Source organism: Rhagoletis pomonella, unplaced genomic scaffold (genome assembly GCF_013731165.1).
Source record: "Rhagoletis pomonella isolate Grant_MI unplaced genomic scaffold, Rhpom_1.0 Rhpom_scaffold_00009, whole genome shotgun sequence".
Taxonomy (NCBI): domain Eukaryota; kingdom Metazoa; phylum Arthropoda; class Insecta; order Diptera; family Tephritidae; genus Rhagoletis; species Rhagoletis pomonella.
Window position 1 is genome coordinate 12,749,768 of NW_023458563.1, and position 5,717 is coordinate 12,755,484.

At 36.8% G+C, this 5,717-nt stretch overlaps 1 protein-coding gene and 1 long non-coding RNA gene across 11 annotated transcripts in view; one reads left to right on the forward strand and one right to left on the reverse strand.

Moving 5' to 3' along the window:
• LOC118745572 (putative nuclease HARBI1) overlaps positions 1–5,717 on the reverse strand; it is a 754,224-nt gene that overhangs the window by 633,798 nt on the left and 114,709 nt on the right. The window lies entirely within an intron of this gene.
• The window catches only part of LOC118745575, an 18,126-nt gene continuing 12,455 nt past the window's right edge, over positions 47–5,717 (forward strand). Inside the window, exons 1-2 of the long non-coding RNA XR_004993656.1 lie at positions 47–57; positions 5,266–5,272. This is a non-coding gene — a long non-coding RNA (uncharacterized LOC118745575). The remainder of the gene's footprint in view (positions 58–5,265; positions 5,273–5,717) is intronic.

The window sequence follows — 5,717 nt, forward strand, 5'->3', positions numbered from 1 at the left end:
AAAAAACAAATTTCAAAATATTCTGGACCTTTGTCTCAAAGACAACAATTATTTCATGTGCAATAATAAGCTATACACGCAAACCTTTGGAATGCCAATGGGCAACCCCCTTTGGGCAATAATTGCTGATATTGTGTTGGACGATTTACTCGGAAACATCATCTCAGAGCTTAAAAAGCTTAATATCAATTTTAAATTTATAACTAAATATGTAGATGACCGCTTCGCAATAGTCCAAAGAAACGACGCTAACATTATCCTCCAACATCTGAACAAATACCATACCAAACTTTAATTAGAAGAAATACAAGTATCCCTTTTCTAGACGCGCGTACACATAAAAGCGGAAATCGCCTTCTTCTGGACTGGTATTGTAAGCCTACATCCTCTGGTCGCCTGATTAACTTCTTTCTTCGCAACCAACAAAATCAAGATAACTACCGCGAAAAATCTCATACACAAAATTTTAACAATAAGCCACAAACAAATATCATGAGGCAAACATTGAAAAAATAAAGAAGATACTAAAAAGCAACAACTACCCTGAAAATTTAACACACAACTTAATAAAAGAAACGATAATGCAAACGAGCAATCACCAAAATATAACTTCAAGCGCAGATGCAATAAACACAACAAAGCGATACCACAGTGTCACATACATTCCGAAGCTGACCGAAAACTTCGGCCGCGACTTCGCAAAACAACAAAACATAACACTTGCATATAAACCTAATTGCACATTATCGACTGTTTTTACAAAAACAAAGTGCCCAATAAGTGCTCAAAAACAAAGTAACGTAGTTTATGAAATTAAATGTAAGGGAAAGGAGAACGAAGAATGCGGAAAGGTACAACTAAACGAGCCCTAGGCACGCGCTTAAACGAACATGAAGCAGATATAAAGAAACAAAAAAATAGTACAGCGCTGTCACAACACATGCGAATTACTGGGCACTCAGCAGATTTAGCAAACACCAAAATAATCGACATCGAATAAAGAGAAAAAAAAGCAGATACCCATTAGAAAGCTTAAGGATTTTGCAAAAAAGGGAAACGCAATAAACAAAAAAGAAGACACCGCTGACATTTCTGCCGCCTACATGTTATGCTCATAAAATGCAAATTTAGTTTTTAGTTCAGACAAAATACCATAGAAGTAGTTGTAGTTAATTTAATGATGAATTTTTTGTGAGTACTTTTGTGTTTAATATCTTAGTTGTTCTATCGTGATTTTTATATGTATTTATGTATACACACATATATGAATATTTGTTCCTTTATTTAATATCATACATGTATTTTTATTTTTTCTAACAGATAATTAAATAAACACACCCCTGAAGATGCTAAGAAGATTAGTGAAACATTGGGCCATTACACTAAATAAATAGATCAGACAAGCCTATCACAAAATAAATTTTCACATATAATAAATTTTGTAATCCCGGCGGAAAAACCGCAACTTTTTTGGTAATGCAGTCTAATTTTTTTTGTTATAATATGTATTTATTTATTGAATCTTTCTTTCGAAACTAACCATAAGTTTTCAAATCTTACAACGGAATGGACAAGATCCCGAGCATCAGGATCGCTAGATATCGTGCTGGGCAGGCGGTCTGAAAGGACGAATTCCAGAGCCGCACGTCCAGGGCGGGTGGAAAGGACTAGTTTCCACGCCGCGCCTTAGCTTCTCTATATTTAAGTAATTACAATCCAGTAGGCTATGTTCGGTCGGAAAGGACAAGTTTCCGAGCCGCACTGACCTGGTGTTTGGTGGTCTGTGTGAAAGGACAAGTTCCAGAGCCGACATTGATATATTGCGGATATCCACATATATTATACTGCTCATCATTTGGTAATATCGGATAAATCCTTTCTTTTTAGTGTTCTTGCATATCTCGGGCTAAGAGGATCTCTCGCTAGCCGATTTGGGTGGTTCCTTAACCGTACTGAGTAACTGGTGCTTAGCCCTCTTTATTTTTTTTTTTATTTTTTTATTTTTTTATTTCCAAAAAGTCAAAAAACTAACAATGGTTCTTACTGACTAAAACGCTAACCTAGACTTGAACATTTATACAGAAAATTCTAGAAGAATATTGAGTTTAGTAAATTAGAAAACACATTCTTAGGCAAAGAAAAACCAAGCGTAATAGAATTCGCAATCTCGTTAAGTTCGCGAAGTGAACGTGCAATTGGAGCATACCTGGTATAATTCGTAAGTTTTTGATATAAAATGGATAAAAAGAGCGATACAAGAAACTGAACGGAAAGCAACAGTGAAGGGCAGTAAATTTCTCCATTAATCACCCCAAACACAAAAGAAAGAGATAGAACAGTCCTTCTCTTATGTCCTCATGCACCATATTTACATTGAGATCTTTGTGGATATTGGTATTCTTTGTGTACCACAGTGCTCCGCATATGGCGCGTAAAATTTTCGACTACAGACTTTGAAATCTGTTCAAAATGGAATTGCACGTTGTGCCCCAAAGCCCATTTCCGTATGCCCAACATGGTTTAATCATCATATTAAAAATCAAAATCTTGTTTTAATTTAGATTTGTGTCTTATAACCCACCGAAGGCTTACTTGTTTTAGTTTCGCTTGAGAAATTTTGTTTTCTATATGCCTTTTCCAGGTTAGTCTTCTATCTAGTGTCATCCCAAGGTACTTGTCACTATATTTTTGTGGTATAGCCTTGCTGTTTATTTTTAGTGGTGGACAAGTTTCTTTCTTCAGAGTAAATGTTGTCTGAACACACTTGCTCTCGCTATCCTCCAAGAACCTAGCCATAGCTCTAACTTTTTCAAATATTCTTGCAGTATGTAGGAAGCCTCTTTAGGGTCTGGACTATTGCTTAGGATAGCTGTGTCATCAGCAAACATTGAAATGGTTAGAGTTTCATCAGTTGGAAAATGACGAGTAATACGTACAATCTGGGTCCTAGAACACTGCCTTGAGGGACACCTGCATATATAGGGTGACTTCCCGTTCTAAAGGAATTCTGCCTGACTCTGAAGTTCCTCCCCAGCAGAAAGCTTTCCAGAATTGCATGCGTATTTGCCCTTTAGTTTGTATATAAGGCCATCATGCCAAAAATACACCGGTGCAATACTGCTTGTGCAATACTGCTTGCTTCGAAGGCATTTCTAATACAAGAAACAATTCTACGAACTTGTTCTACAGTGCCATGTTTTTCACGAAAACCAAACTGATGTGGTGGTATTATTTGGTTACTTGTTAGAGAAGGTTGTATTTTTTTAACAGAAGTTTTTCAAATATTTTGGAAAATACAGAAATCAAGCTAATGTACCGATATGAATTTACTACCGTCGGATCTTTGACTGGCTTTGGCACCATAAAAAAACGTACGGCAGTTAGTGGAAGCTCTTTTATCATTTCACCTGTAATCGTAACGACGCGCTTTGTTCTTCCGAATGTCATGAACAATGGTTTTAATTAAAACTTTATTTTTAAACCGAAGCGGATTTGTGGTAAGACTACTGGGGGGTATTGAAATATTAGAAGGATGAGCGCTTTAATTGGGTCTAAATACTTGTGCTTTGCTTGTGTGTTTGCTTTATCCTCATCATTCCTCGTCCAGCCTTCGTTCTGAGTACGTAATGATGCTTCTCGAAGAAAGGGCCTCTTCGCATGCTTCAGTGTTCGTCAAAGGGAGTAGTCAGTCTGTTTCGAGGCAGACAAGGACTGGAGGATCGGCTGCAAACTTCTTTCTTTTTCCGCCTGCAACAAAATACGTAATTCCTTTGTACACGCATTCAGATCCTGTTTAAGCTTGGGAGAGCGAATTCTTTGCCATTCTCTTCTTAATTTACTTATTAAGTTAAGAATGTTTGGGGTGTGCAGGCCAGGGCAGTAAGAACTGCGATGTTTAATAGAAGGACTTGGTGTTGCAATTTCTGCGGCCTTAACTATTATATCAGTGAGATTTTCAGCTGTCCTGTCGATATCATTCATGGTCCGAAAAAGAATTTGCGGGTCAATGTGCCAACTGACATATTTTTTGTATTTTAACCAGTTTGTGTGCTTATTTGTAAGTTTGTTTTGTTTTTTTTTTCTTCATAGTTAAGAAACATTGCTAATGTTATGAAGCAGGGAGAATGATCTGAAAAGAGATCAAATAATGCTTCTTTATTTACTTGGTGTCGCGCAATGCCCTTTGTTACACCAAAGTCAATAAGATCGGGTATTTTTTGGGGGTCAGAAGGCCAATACGTTGGCTGACCAGTAGACAATACGTCAAATCCTCTGTTCTGGATTACTTCATATAGGTTTCTACCCTTTGGTGTATCAATCTAGACCCCCAGAATGTATGTTTGGCATTGTAGTCTCCTGCTGCAATAAACTTACTGCCAAACTTTAGGAAAAAGTCATCAAATTGTTTTTCCGTTTCCGTCCGTTCCAAAATAACGTAAGCGACTTTTTTTCGAAATTTTATTTTTGATGCAGAAATGCATCTAGATGCTCTAGGAATATTTCTGCATCAAAAATAAAATTTTGAAAAAAATTTCTCTTACGTTATTTTGGCGGTTAAGGCTCGATATGTGTATTGCAGTATTATGAATGAACTGATCACTTTGCGGTTCTAATTTATATTGCTTTATTCTGTTACAAATGAGAATGGCTGTTCCACCTCGGGCCTTCCCTTGTAGATGCTTAGTATCATAGAATTTGTACCCATTAATTTGAAAATTATTAAATTACGTACGGTGGGTTTCAGATACAAGCAAGACGTCTATATGAAAGTGCTCTAGGAAAATTTCTAGTTCATTTTTATGCTCGGTTAGCCCGCTCGCATTCCAAAAACAAATTTTGAGATTATTCATGGTTTAGCTAAAATGGCTTGAAGTAATAGATTTTGATTTTTAATCAAATCATGTACCATTCTCTGCATTGCCATCATTTGCTCTTGCATAACTTTCATAAAGTTATTTATAGTAGCTTCTAAGTTACTACTATTCTGACCAAAAAGAGGTTGTGTCGGAGGAGTATTTTTCAGCATTTGTGCATAAGAACTAAAATTATTAAGAGTCATTGGCGCAGGCATTGGCTTAGCGATTTCTGGTATGGGGTTACGCCTAGTAGGAATATTTCTGGGAATTGTTTTCTCTTTCATTGATATATAAACTGGACAGCCTCCATAATCAGCATTGTGATTTCCAACGCAATTACTGCACTTTTTGGATTTCGGGTCCATTTTTGGTTTCATAGGAAGTGTGTAAATCCCCATAGATAACATAGACACCAGGTAAGGCGCAGTAGCGACGTGTGTGACCAAATTCCTGGCAGTTATGACATTGAACAAGGCCTCTATGCTTGTGGGGTTCTTCTACGGAGATTTTACGGTGTAAAAGATATCGCAATTGGTATATTTGATGCACCTCCCCTTTCTTAAGGTTATGAAAGTAAGGTTCTAGCTCTATTTTGAACATCGGTTGAGGGATGTTTTCTTTATTTTTGATGTTGAAAACATTGCGCACCTTAAACCTTCTTCCGTAAGAGCATTTTCTATCTCTTGTGAGTTCACGCTGGACTCCAAGCCTTTTATGACAACTACTCGACTACTTTTCAGTTGATAGGTGTAATACGATTTCCTACACTTATCAAACTCTTTGGTAATTTTACGAAAAATATCTTCGTTTTGAGCCTGAATTTTCACTTCTTATATATTACCCTTTTTAATAGGAACTCCA